Here is a 14,239-nt window from a genome sequence, read left to right as displayed (position 1 = left end):
CCCCATGCTGAATGAAAACACTAAGTATTCTCATGATGAAAATTTCAATCTCCCCACTATCTGAGATTGCTTGTCTATTACACAAACTACCTATCTAAATATGAGAGTGTGTTATATTTCCACCAATGTAGGCTCTGATAAAATCACTGAAGTTTGCATTATGGGATGTTTCTAAGAGTTTAAAAGTTATACTGATTACTGATTAATCAGATAAGAATTTTAATGAAGATTTTGTTTATTAACAGGTGCCCACGTGACACATAGTTGAAGCTACTGTTTTAGGGATTTCAAAGAACTGAAGATCACATAGAGGACCTGAGAATTTTCTTGCTTATTCATATTCTGTTCATTTATTTCCCTTAAAAAAACAGTCTGAGGGGCGCCTGGATGGCTCAGTCAGTCAAGCATCTGACTTCAGCTCAGGTCATGATCTCACAGTTCATGAGTTCAAGCCCCATGTCGGGCTCTGTGCCGACAGCTCAGAGCCTGGAGCCTCCTTCGGATTCTGTGTCTCCCTCTCTCTCTCTGCCCTCCTCCGCTCACACTGTCTCTCTCTCTCTCTCTCTCAAAAATAAATAAATGTTAAAGTTTTTTTTAACTTAAAAAACCAATTTGACATAGTGCATTAATTCTCCTTTAAAAACACTGCTTTTCATTTATTTAAGACCTTAAATTAAATAAGATATTGAATTAAAAAGTATATTCTTCTCCTTGGGGTACTCACAAGCCATAAGTACACAGAGTTCAATCAAAAGTATCCTCCAGTTAGGGGTGCCTGGGTGGCTCAGTCAGTTGGGCGGCTGACTTCAGCTCAGGTCATGATATCACAGCTTACGAGTTTGAGCCCCATATAGGGCTCTGTGCTGACAGCTCAGAGCCTGGAGCCTACTTCAGATTCTGTGTCTCCCTCTCTCTCTGCTCCTCCCCGGCTCGCACTCTGTCACTCTGTCTCTCTCTCTCTCTCAAAAAATAAACAAACATTAACAGAAAAAAAAGTAAAAAAAAAAAATGTATCCTCCAGTTAATGGCATAATATTATTAGCAGAGTAGATAGTATCCCAAATTTTTTGGTGTGTGTTTCTTTTATCTATTATCCCTAGTCTCATCCCTACACCCACTAAAAATATTTAAGGCCATAAATTAAAGTTTACCCTTCTAAATTTCCTTTCACTGTTAAATTCTTATACCTACCAACATGTGTAAAATTATATTTAGGGAAAGAATTTGTACCCAATTGAAAAAACAAGTTATTATGCAAGCTATTATTTCCAAATAAGATATGAGTTAACAAAGAGGTAGAAAACTTGGTAGGTTGAGTAGTATGATGTATGTTGTTACCTTATGGGCTTTTGTATTAGGCTGTCTCTTTGTCAAGCATGGTTTTACTTGCTGTAATTAGGAGGAGCAATGATTTAATAAGGAGTTAACAAAGAGGTAGAAAACTTGGTAGGTTGAGTAGTATGATGTATGTTGTTACCTTATGGGCTTTTGTATTAGGCTGTCTCTTTGTCAAGCATGGTTTTACTTGCTGTAATTAGGAGGAGCAGGATTTTACCTACATTACACAACGATTTTATTCTTTTCGTAATCATTTACGCATGCATAAAAATTTATATAATTATTTGTGCATGCCTGAAAACATATAAACTACACATTTCAGTGGACTTGCTCATTTTATTCAATGTCGTATTGTGGCAATCCCACCCATGCAGGTAAACGTACATCTGTTTAATTCTACATATACTCTCTGCATATTCTATCATATGAATATCTATTTTGTCTGTCCAGTCAATCACTGATCATCCTTTAGGATGTGTTAGTCTCTTGCTATTTCAAGTAATGCTTCAAGGACATCCAAAATATGTGATGCCTTTAAAATTCTCAATTTGTCCCATAAGTCAAATACTGGGCTCATCTCTCTTGGTTTCTTTCTTTTCCAATATCTTATTCCTTTAATTTTTCACTAACTTATAGCTCTTTGCTGCCTTGAAGTTAATACTGTTTAATATTTTGTCCAAAATTTTCAGTTATTCTCAACGAAATCAGAGGTGGTTACCTTGCCCACAGTTACCTAAAACCCCTTTACTCTTCATACTACCAATTCTTCCCTTACCTCATGTTTTATTTTTTGATTAACTGTCCTACTCCCTCTAAATTTTCCAAGTACAGACTGAAACAATTACATAATATAGGTGAGGTAACATGATTCACAAAGTTCTCACTTATTTGCCCTGACCAAGTCATGAAAAATTCAATATCCAAGAAGTTCTGAAGTGATAAGGCTTGCTACAGACCCTTTTACCTATAATCCAGACTACAACCCACGATTGTTTCTTCTTTCTTTCCCAAATCCAGCTCCAGTCTTCTTCCAGAGTCAAACCACCTAGACCACAGTTGCCCACCTTATGATAAAATCACTCTTTACTTCATTTGCTCACGTCACTGTTTCTCCACAATATCTTGTCAACTTGCGCATTTTCCTGAATTTACTGTATTAAGTTTTACTTCTCTCTTAACTTAAAGTGATACATTTACCCTTTTAATACCTTTCTCTTCTGATCCCTACTCCCCAATACTGCACTATTTTCCCATAATTCCTATTTGTCTCCTACCTAGAGTTATCACAACTTACAATGGTATTTTGTTCTATTATTTGTGTATCTTTCCTATTAGAAGGTAAACTCCAAGAAGGCATGAATTCTATCTGTCTAGAGATACTTTTATGTATTTACCATTTAAAAAAATATTGGGGGCATCTAGGTCGTTCAGTTGGTTAAGCATCAGACTCTTGATTTTGGCTCAGGTGATGATCCCAAGTTTGTGGGCTTGAGCCCCATGTCAGGCTCCACGCTAAGCATGGATTCTCTCTCTCCCTCCGCTCCTCTCTCCTGGTCACACTCTCTCAATCTCTCTCTCTAAAAACAAAAAGTAAAATTAAAATAAATATTTAAAAATAAAAATTATCTGATGTAAAAATTATCTTATGACTCTCAGTAAGTATTCTTGAATTATTAAATACCTGGGCTGCTTTCATGCGTCAGTGCTATGGATTACAAAGTAAATTTTAAGGTCAATGAAAAAAAAAAACTGTGTTTACAATAGCCAAGATATGGAAGCAGCCCAAGTGTCCACTGATTGATGAATGAATAAAAAAGATGTGGTTTATATATAATGGAATATTATTCAGCCATAAAAAAGAATGAAATTGTGCCATTTGCAATGAAATGGATGGAGCCAAAGAGTATAATGCTAAGCAAAGTAAGTCAGAGAAAAACAAATATCACATGATTCCACTCATATGTAGAATTTAAAAAACAAATGAGCAAAGAGAAAACAAAAAGAGAGAGAGAGAGAGAGACAAATCAAGAAACAGACTCTTGGGGCACCTGGGTGACTCAGTCAGTTAGGTGACCCACTCTTGATTTCAGCTCAGGTCATGATCTCACAGTTTGTAGGACTGAGCCCCACACTGGGCTCTCCATTGACAGGGTAGAGCCTACTTGGGACTCTCTCTCTTCTGTCTCTCTGTCCCTCTCACACACGCATGCACTCTCACTCTCTCTGTCTCTCTCTCAAAATAAATAAATAAAACATTAAAAAAAAAAAAAAAGAAACACACTCTTAACTATACAGAACAAACTGATGGTTACCAGAGGGGAGGATGGGGTAAACAGAGACAGGAATTAAGGAGTGCACCTGTTGTGATGAGCACAAGGTGATGTATGGAAGTGCTTAATTACTATATTGTCCACCTGAAACTAATACTACACTATATGCTAACTAAATGCAATTAAAATAAAAACTGAAAAAAATATTAAAAAAATAAAACTAAAGCTGAATGGCCTTTTAAAGTATCTACTATGTACCAAATACTTAAGGTGTTTCATTATCACAAAATCATACCATTTTATGGAATTATAATTGCCATTTTATAAAGAAATTAAGATGGAAGGAAATGAGGTAAATTTCTTAAAATTCAGTTTGTAATCGCAGAGCTGAATTTTAATCCCATTCCCCTTCTGAATTCAGACATATCTACTGTACCGCACAGCCCAATGGTAAGCACTTCTGATGGATAGATAGCTTCAGATAATCTTCATAAACCCTGCAGTTAAAATTCTTTGAACTCTAGTATGTTTCTCTGCCTCTTCTATGTGCTGCAACACACATTCAGGAAACAAGCAATTCCTGTCGGATGTACTGCATTCATATTATTTGTTTCAATTTCCTTGTCACAAAACTGTCTGGAATTACAATTATATATCATTATCCTTAAAGACATCTCATCTCCATAAATCTTGGGCCTGAATTATTGGGGTACAACCAATCTGCAGATGTCACCTTCCATACATATAAAATTAATGTTTTCCTCAATTACTTAGTCATTGAAACTGAGCAGAATACCATTTTCTAGTATCTGGGGCAAGAACACATGACGAAGAGAAAAGCATAAGCAAGGCATATAACAACAGATCGGACCTAAGCTGTTGGAGGGCCAACATGTTTAATGCTCAGAGGCAGAACTCAAGGTCCAAAGAGGTTAAATAACTGAAACAATACTAAGCAGCTTGCTAGTGGCATAGCTAGTGGTATGATAATCACTTTATAGTATACACACCACTTATTAGTTACTGTTTCCCTGATGATTGGCTCATAAGTAATAAACCGTAATGTTTCATCCTAAGAGTTTTATGATTTCTTCGTTCCTGACTTTGCCTAATTCTTTTTCCTTACTTCCAATGCCCATATTCCCATTAAGTGCTGAGTTCTGTAATCCTCTTCCTTTCACTACAATTTTCATTAGTTACACTAATTGGACAATAAACTACTACCCCACAAGGGGCAAATTCTTTCTCATTTCAGTAGCTATGAAAATGAAAACCCCAGGTAAATTTAATTGGGTTTTTATAACAGTTGGGAAGTCGGATTTTCATAGTCCAGAAATCTTAAGAACACTCATATTTGGTGGTCTCAAATTTACCCTAGCATTTGTGCATGAATTCAACAAAAGGTTTACTGAGCAGCCACCGCCCTGCAAGAATTTACTCCTATGAAGATGATTAATTTATATTCCTTGCCCACAATGAGGTCACTCACAGGTGAGTGAAGTAAACATACACAAAGAAGTAAACAGACACAAGAATGGCTATTAAAATATTACATAATAATATATGTGGTAAGAACTTCTGGGAAAAATATAGCCCAAATGAGGTGCAGAATTCCTTTTTTTTTTTTTTTTTTTTTTTTTTTTTTAATGTTTGGACATAGGTATATACCAGGAAACGACGACCATTACCAAGCTAATTTTGAAGAGACTGTCCTTTCCCCATTGTATGTTCTTGGCACTGATGTCAAAGATCAAGTGACCATAAATATGTAGATTTATTTCTGGGCCCTCTATTCTGTTCCACTGGTTTATGTGTCTGTTCTTACGCCAGGGCCATTCCGTTTTGATTACTAAAGCTGTGCAGTACTGTTTGAAACCAGAAAGCATGACACCCCAGCTTTGTTCTTCTTGATCAAGATTACTTTGACCATTTGGAGTCTTTTGTGGTTCCACTTGAATTCTAAGATTATTTTCTTCTACTTCTATAAAGAATGCCTTTGGAATTTTGATAGAGGTTGCAATGAATCTGCAGATCACTTTGGGTAGCATGGACACTTTAAGAATATTAATCCCTCTAATCCATGAACTCGGGATGTCTTTCCATTTATCCCTGTCTTCTCTAATCTCCTTCATTAATGCTCTATAACTTTCAGGGCAAAAGTTCTTCACCAGCTTGGTTAAATTTATTCCTTATTTCAGATGTTTGCATCTACCTTCATCATTGAATTTGGCTTTTACTTTCCGTTCTCATATAGGCATTTTTTCATTTGATCACAGTGTATCGTGACCCCATAACATGAGTTAAAGTTTATTTTTTCTATGTCTATACTCTTCAAGATTTTCAGTAATATCGCTCATCACATTTCTTGAATGGTTGGTAGAAGGCATCTGAAAAGCTTTCTTTTACATGTGTTATAAGACTTTGCCCTTCATGTTAAATTTCCCTAACAGTTATATGTTTATTCTTGCTGACTACTTCTCCTTGACTCAATCCTGATGGAGCATTTTTCTAGAGTTTTATTTATTGTTTCAAATTTATTGGAATAGAGTTGCTTGTGAAATTCTCTACGTCTTTACTACACATTCAAATCTGTAGCTCCCTTTTTACCTTTTTTTTTTTTAAGTTTATTTACTTTTTTTAAGAGAGAGAGACACACACAGAGCATGCAACCAGAGAGGGGCAGACAGAAAGCATAGAGAGAGAATCCCAACCAGGCTTCACACTGTCAGCACCCGACGCAGGGCTGGAACTCACAAACCATGATATCATGACCCAAGCTGAAACCCAGAGTCAGATACTTAACCAACTGAGCCACCAGGCACCCCTGTAGTTCGCTTTTTCATTCTTACTTTATTTGTGCCATTGTTCTTGGGGCTTTTTTTTTTCCCTTTAAGTTCATCAATATTATCAGAAGCTTATCAATTAAATAAGCTTCCCAAGAAGTCACTTACAGCCTTTTTGATCCTCTTCATTAGAACTCCGTTTCCTATTCTATTGATATTTGAGATTTCTTCATTACCTTTTCTATTTTCTCTGAATTCATTCACTTTAAGTGCTTACCTCATTAATTATTAGGCTTTCTTCGTCTCCACTTAAGGCTATAAATTATTCTCGAATACCATTTTAGTTGTATCCTGTGAGTTTTATATGTAGCATTTATTTGTCATTCAGGTTTATTATTTTCGATTTCCATTATAATTTCTTATTTGACCAGTGGATTTTTTTTTTTAATTTCAAAATGGCTGGCTTTTTTTGCTCTTTAGTAATAACCGTACTGTCAATTCTTGCATGCTTTCTAATTATTTTTGCATTGTTCCAATACTTCCTGACATCGAGTCCTTTTTCACTAGTCTCTCTTTTCATCTTTTGGTTAGAGTTCCAAGAACTCAGAGCAAAAACAAAACAAAACAAAACCTTCCTTAAAAGATTTCCGAAGGATTGACAACTGAAGAGTAGAAAACATCCTGAGGAAAGACCCAAACACTGAACTTTACAAATAGAGAAATATGGTTAGACTGTTACTTTCTGACAAGAGAGGAGACAGGAGATAGTTTTTATGGATAACTCCCCTCTCCCCCACCCAGGAAAAATAAAAGTATTCTCTCTATAAATACCCAGTAAGAGAGTCCCTCCATTTCATATATCACAATATTCTTTAGATTCAAGCATTACCTATGATTGGCAATTACAGTGAAGGTCTATCAAACACAATGAGTTGGAATACCATTTTTTATTTGGTGTAATTACTATGATAGCTGAGAAGTGGTATGATGTAAATTTTATGACTGTGAGGCTAGTGGTATTATGTATCTTCCTAGATTTGGGAATTTTAGAAACAGTGGACTAATTGATTGATGATTCTTAAATAAAGTAAGAATCATCTACACTAGATCCAGTGGACAGAGAACAGCTCAAGCTATAGCTGCTGAAGAAGGAATTCGGTCATGAATTAGGTGTATGAGTGAGTGTTCTCTGTTTTAGAATTAAGTGATGACTGAGTGTTCTGTTTAGGACTACACAGAAGAGAAAAATTGGATAAGGATTATTTTCAGACTTGAACTTTACTAAACATTTAATTTCTATAAGATGAGTGATTCCATCTGTGGGCTTTCTTTATGTAAAATTAGTAATAGAAAATACTGTATTCATCCTGTTTGAATTTGGGCTTTTTGAATTGATGATAATGAGGAATGTAACATTGTCAACTGTCCACTATATAACCTCTTCAAATGTACTGGGTTAGACAACACAATTAAGCATAAAAAAGAATGGAAAAGAAAAAGAACATTCAGTTGAAATATGGTGGAACTTTGTAGTTAACATAATGGATATCTTAATATGACCCATTTTAGGGATTTTATTTTAAGACAGCAGACAAGCATCCCTGGCAAGCCAGAAGTGCCCAGCTCCTCACTGATCCCAGACAACTGTGTAAGAGCTGTGTACCCTAGGAAGCAATTACATATAGGAAGGTGAAGGACTTTGCTGATGCCCTACCATCACCTGCGAAGAAGAGGGATTAGCCATATCTCTGGTTTCCAACAGGTTTGGCTTTTAGCTTAATTGCTTAAAAACAAAAAAGAATTATACACACACACACACACACTTACATATCTGTCTATCTATCTATTGACACTTTGAGAGACAAGTGGGAAAATTTTTCTAACCAAATGTGATTCTGTATTTTATAATAAGGAATATATATATCTTTGACCTTCATCCCTGTCTACTGACACAGAACTCCTAAAATGCTTGGAATTTCCTAAGTGAGGAGAGAGATTAAAATATCTTTTGTGATGTTAATGAAATGGCTTTTGGAATGTGCCAGTGGAGCCAACCACCAGCCATGCCACTGGAGGATTGGGACTTTCATTTGCACCCCAGACCTCTGGGACAGGAGTGGCTGGAAGTTGAATCAATTGCCAATGGCCAATGAGTTATATCAATCATACCTATGTAACAAAGCCTCCATAAAAACCCAAAAGGACGGTTGTGTAGAACTTCCTGGTTAATGAACATATGGCGATGTGTGGAGAGTGGACCTCGCAGAGCAGGGAAGCTCCGTGACACTTCTCTCATGCCTTGCCCTCAGCACCTCTTCCATTTGGCTACTCCCGAGTTATATCCTTTTATAATAAATCAGGAATCTATCAAGTAAAATGTTTCCCTGAGTTCTGTGAGTCATTCCAACAAATTAATTGACCCCAAAGCGGGTCGATCTAAAGCCAGTCAGCAGAAGCAAGGGTGACAACCCTGGACCTGTGGCTAGAGCCTGAAGTGGGGGTAGGAGAGGGCATTCTGGTAGGACTGAACCCTTACCTTGTGGAATCTGATGCTATCTCCAATGTTTGAGAATCACTTGGTGTTGAGGGGTAAAACACACCAAACTGGTGTTTGTACCACTCCAACTTGGTTTTTCCAGAATTGTACCTGGTACCAGAATTGTACCACCCCTACTCACTTCTTCCAAAGCAGGTGATACAAATCTCACTGTATCAATTCCATATCACCAAAGGAACTCTACTTACAAATGGTTAGGCTTAGAGTCAAGAAAAAGTCAAGTGTTAAGCATGTGGCTTTCACTAGCACTTTCTTCTCAGAAAACAGGAAAAAATAAGAGCCAGGTCCTGCCTCATCTGCATGAGCCCCAGATAATATCTCTTTCTTCATCAGTCCTCCATGGTAATTATGTGTCAACTTGGCTAGGCTATAGCCCCCTTTTATTGAATCAAACACTACACTACATGTTGCTATGAAGGCATTTTGATTAAAGTATGTAATCAGTTGACTTTAAGTAAGGGAAATGACCCCAGAGAATCTGAGTAGGCCTCATTCAATCAGCCGAAAGGCCTCAACAAAGAAGTCAAGGCTTCTGTAAAATAGAAGAAATCCTGCTGCAGACCGTAGCTGCCACCCACAAAGGTTTCCAGCCTGCCCTTCCTTACAGCCCTGAGGGACCTCAGACTTGCCTTGCCAGCCCTCACTATCATGTCAACCCACTCCTTGAAATGAATCTCTTTTTATATAGAGAGACTATTTATACAGACTATAATCATCCTCAGTCACCCATAATCATCCTTTCAAGCCCCATGACTAAAAAGTAGTAGGACTTTTGCTTAAGTTTAGAAAAAGGCCCTGTTGGGGCGCCTGGGTGGCGCAGTCGGTTAAGCGTCCGACTTCAGCCAGGTCACGATCTCGCGGTCCGTGAGTTCGAGCCCCGCGTCAGGCTCTGGGCTGATGGCTCGGAGCCTGGAGCCTGTTTCAGATTCTGTGTCTCCCTCTCTCTGCCCCTCCCCCGTTCATGCTCTGTCTCTCTCTGTCCCAAAAATAAATAAAAAACATTAAAAAAAAAAAAAAAGAAAAAGAAAAAAGAAAAAGGCCCTGCCTAGGATTTAGCTAAAGTCATGAGCTCCAGCCCAATTTTCCAGAAAGTTCTGTACTGGAGTAAGAGGTTTCCATCTAACAAAGCAATACTATATTCCTTCTTTATAACCCTCCTTTTTATTTGTATCTCTTTCAGGAAGCTCTGTGGTGAGGGTAAATTAGCCAAGGCAGAATCCTGGCATTTCTGGATATAGTCCCTATTCCATAAAGTTATCTTAATATAAGAGGTCATCAAAACCTCACTGAAATCTGAAAACACATACATATACACAGTCATATCCAGACATGCACTATTACACATTCCTTCAGCCTACCTCTGAGGTCACCTGTAGCAACATGGGACAGTTCCTAGCATACACACACACACACACACAGTCTCCCCCAATGAAAAACTGTGTCTCTGAGATTCTCTGCCTGAAAGCTTCATTCACTGCCATGGGAGCTTGCTCAACCCTGTGCCAAAAAGCCTGCAATGCATGGAGTTTTAAGGCCCTTAGCATCTTTCAAACAATGAGGGATAGAAGTCAGAGCATAAGTATCTCAGATTTCCCATTACAATGTGAAAAAATTCCCAGGAGTTTTCCACATGGTTCTTCAGAGGGGTACAGTCGGGAACAGCTCTTTGACTTGAATTTATTCGATGGGTAGATAAAGGTCCCAAGCCCTTCAACAGACCATTTGGAATTGCTCTGTTTTGCTATTATGAATAACCCCCCCCCAAAAAAAATGTGTTTAAGAAGTATCTGTTAGAGGTTAGAGTAAATCTTTTCATTCGATGGCAATAGAGCATAGTATGATTCAGGATGGAGAAGGACCAGGCCTCTGTTTTGTCAAGCAGGAAAAGACCCATTTTGAAAAAAAGAGACAGGGGGAGAAAAGAACACTCAACATTTCAGGATTCTTTGGGCACTTGGGAAAGAAATAGTAGAAAACCAAAGGACTCCATGGAAAAAAAAACAGCATTAACAGACTTGTAATATAAAGAATCACAACAAATTTGTCTCCCACTATCCCATCATTAGAGTTAGAAAACCATGTTTAAATATTAGATTCACCACTTACTGGATATTTTAAATTAATAAAATGACAAGACATTCCTGAGCCTCAGGTTTTCATCTATAAAATGGGAATAATCTGATGAATAAAAAAAATAATTTATGTAAAATGCTATGAACTTTAAAAATATATGCACATGTTTTAGAAATTATCATAAAAGATCTACCTTTAGACAGGCAAGAAAATAATATGTTGTAAAAGTACATTAATACAAAAAAATTATAATAATACAAAAAGACTAAAGTTCTAAATCCCCAGGTTTAATTAACCTAACATTTCGAAGAAGACAGGCTTGCTACAGCATTGTTAGGAGCAAATCTGCTCTATAAATCCCATTGTCTGGTTATAAGTTTGCCTATTCAATTTGGCATTGCACTTTTAAAGTCATACAATACATATTAAAGGCCTGTGTTAGCTAAGAGGTCACAGAGCGCACATTCGACAGAAAGATAAAAATACAGAATGAACTGAGCATGAAAAAGAAAACAATTTTTTGACCAGAGAAACAATAATATTTGCCCTTTATCTGGAAATGATTTCATGTCCAGAGGGTCTTTTTCCATAAATAAAGTGCAGGTGTATTTTATGTTTCCTTTTATGGTCATTATATACCAGTAAACAAATAAGCCAAAGAAGTAATGGGAGATTGGAGGTTGGGAGGGCAGGCGCCTAAAACAAAAACAAAACAAGAGCAAAACAATTGTGATTTTCCCTTTTAAGGGGCCAAAAAAACATTCATTGTTTGCCCAGAGAGAATCCTCCTCACTTCCACATCAAAGGCATTAAGAGTACTTCAGCTAGCAATCTTGTCCAATTTTAAAACTAGCTTATCAAATGGTATCTGCTATTAACTACCAATATAAACACAGCATGAAAATGAAGGTCAAATGCTGTAGTTTGAATGTTAAATAAGGCTCAGGATATAAGTAGCTTTTAACAGGGCAAATTTTGCTTATTTTAAAGAAATTTACTCTAAAAATGTACTCCTAAACCACATGGCAGGTTACATATTCTTTCCCAGGGTCCAGTAAGAATGATTTCCCGGTCTTCATTGGGTTTCTTTTCTTCTCGTTGACAACGTCGTGGGGTTCAGGACACTGCACTCTGCCTTTATAAAGTCAATCCTGCAATGAATACCTTCTCAGCTTTATCCTCAAAACTCCAGCAATGAATTTTCCAAAAGAGGGTGAACCTTTTACTAATGATAAAATTTTCTAGTGGTGGTATTACACACGCACAATCAAAGAAGGAACCTAGAGTTTTCCTGTTATAATTACCCATTCCAGAAAACTGCACCTGTGAGGCCTAAGAACGTCATTTGTGAATGTCATTAACACTAGAGTGTACCGGGCCCTACTATAGTTTCACCTCCTTTGTTAGCTTTATTATGATTACTAGAAAGACTGCTGACCCCAGTCCCCAATTACTTTTCCTCATCAACCATTTGGTATTTATAATTCTATCATTAATGATAATAATGTCTCTGTGTATTGTGGTTGTTTCTGATTAGAAGGCAACTGGGAAAGAATGGGCAAGTCAGTCACTGTTTGCTGTTAACAGCTATTTGTTAACTCATGTATCACATTAGGGAGTAACACCTCACACAGCTTAAGACATCTCAGTTTTGATGGAAGAAGCGTATAGGCTGGGATCTGGAGGAGACTGGTTCAAGAGGACATAGGTGTGAGGTCTGAGTGATGAAACAACTTTCGACAATTAGATATAAGTGCTCTACTGGACAAGAAGATACAAACTGCAAAAGGAAGCCACAAAAAACACTAGCTCGTTGCTGCTTTCCAGACTATCCCTAAATCTAAGTGGACCCACCACCTGTGTCTGATAGAAGCCAATTCCTCAAAGTTCAAGTATCCACGTATACGGACTCTGAAAGAGGTCTTAGCAACTGCGACCAAACACTTCCCCCTCCGGGAAGTTGTAAAAACACTGTCTTCCAGAATGTTGAGAAGGAGCAGTTCCATAGATGAGCCAAGTTCATACAAAGGATAAACAGCAAGCCCAGGACCCAGGCTTCCAAAGTCTGAGGTCAGTGTCCTTCTCAGAAACCACACTGTCCTTCTGGGTTTGAAGACTCACCCCAACCTCGTTTCCCCACAAATCCTGCCTTACATGGAAAAGGGAAAAAGAGAAATCTGCTAAATGACTACACGCAGGACGATATCTATGTGAAGTCTGACTTAACAGAAATTACAGTCTCTCCACCTATTTCTAAATATCAGGGTGTGCTTTAGATTTACAATATTGAAAGGAAAATAGTTGTAATAAGCTTGGTGATTCCTAATGCCACCTGCCTCATAAATCAGTATAATAAGGGGAACCTGGGTTAAACCATCATTGTAAGGAGCCAACATGTTCTAACAGCTTCATTCCTTTGCAGTGTATTTACTACTCTTTAAAAAAAAAAAAGTCACAGCCTTGTGAAAAATAGAATTATACAGCCAGAAGAAACCACAATAAGGCCCTTAATTTACCCCCCACACTCCAATGGACTTCATCTTAGATGGATTATCTACTGCCTATCATCTATGTCCTTTCTTAAAAAGAAAAAAAAAATAACCTCATAAAATGGGCTCAAAAAAGTTCTTTTATATGACAGCACTTTAAAAAGCACTAAGGCATTGTACAGATGTAAGGGATTATCGTTCTTTATGTTAAGGATAAAGAGAGTTCAAAATCTCTATCAGGAAAAAGACTACAATGTTTCTTTCACATTTTTTTCAAGCAGTTCTTTCTCATGTCCACCCTAAATCTCTCCTTATTCTAGTTACTCCCTTCTTCCCTCCTCTGCTTATATAAATAGAAACAGAAAATAGAAACACAGGAGCTTAGGTTTGAAAAATACATCTCCTGGCTTATCCTTCGGATTTCACTAATGAAGGGGCTATGAACAGTTGGGGCCATGAACATAAATATTGCCTATAAGGGCTGGACAGTAACGTAAATAAGGAAGTCAGGTGAGTAAGAAAACTTTCTTGGATCTCAAAAAACAAACAAACAATTGGCTGCATGATAAACAGCAGCTAATGCTCGGGTTGAGTGGAAGAGGCGGCGGAGAGCGTGGAGACCAGGATAGCGCCAGCCCAACAAGGGTAGCAGGTCCCCAAATGAAACCACGTAGAAATGCAAGCGCACTGCCAGCTGATTTCTCAAACTGGCATGCAAATCTTTACAGG

The sequence above is a fragment of the Neofelis nebulosa genome, chromosome 1, assembly GCF_028018385.1.
Source record: "Neofelis nebulosa isolate mNeoNeb1 chromosome 1, mNeoNeb1.pri, whole genome shotgun sequence".
In the NCBI taxonomy this organism is placed as follows: Eukaryota; Metazoa; Chordata; class Mammalia; order Carnivora; family Felidae; genus Neofelis; species Neofelis nebulosa.
This window is presented reverse-complemented; position numbering follows the sequence as displayed.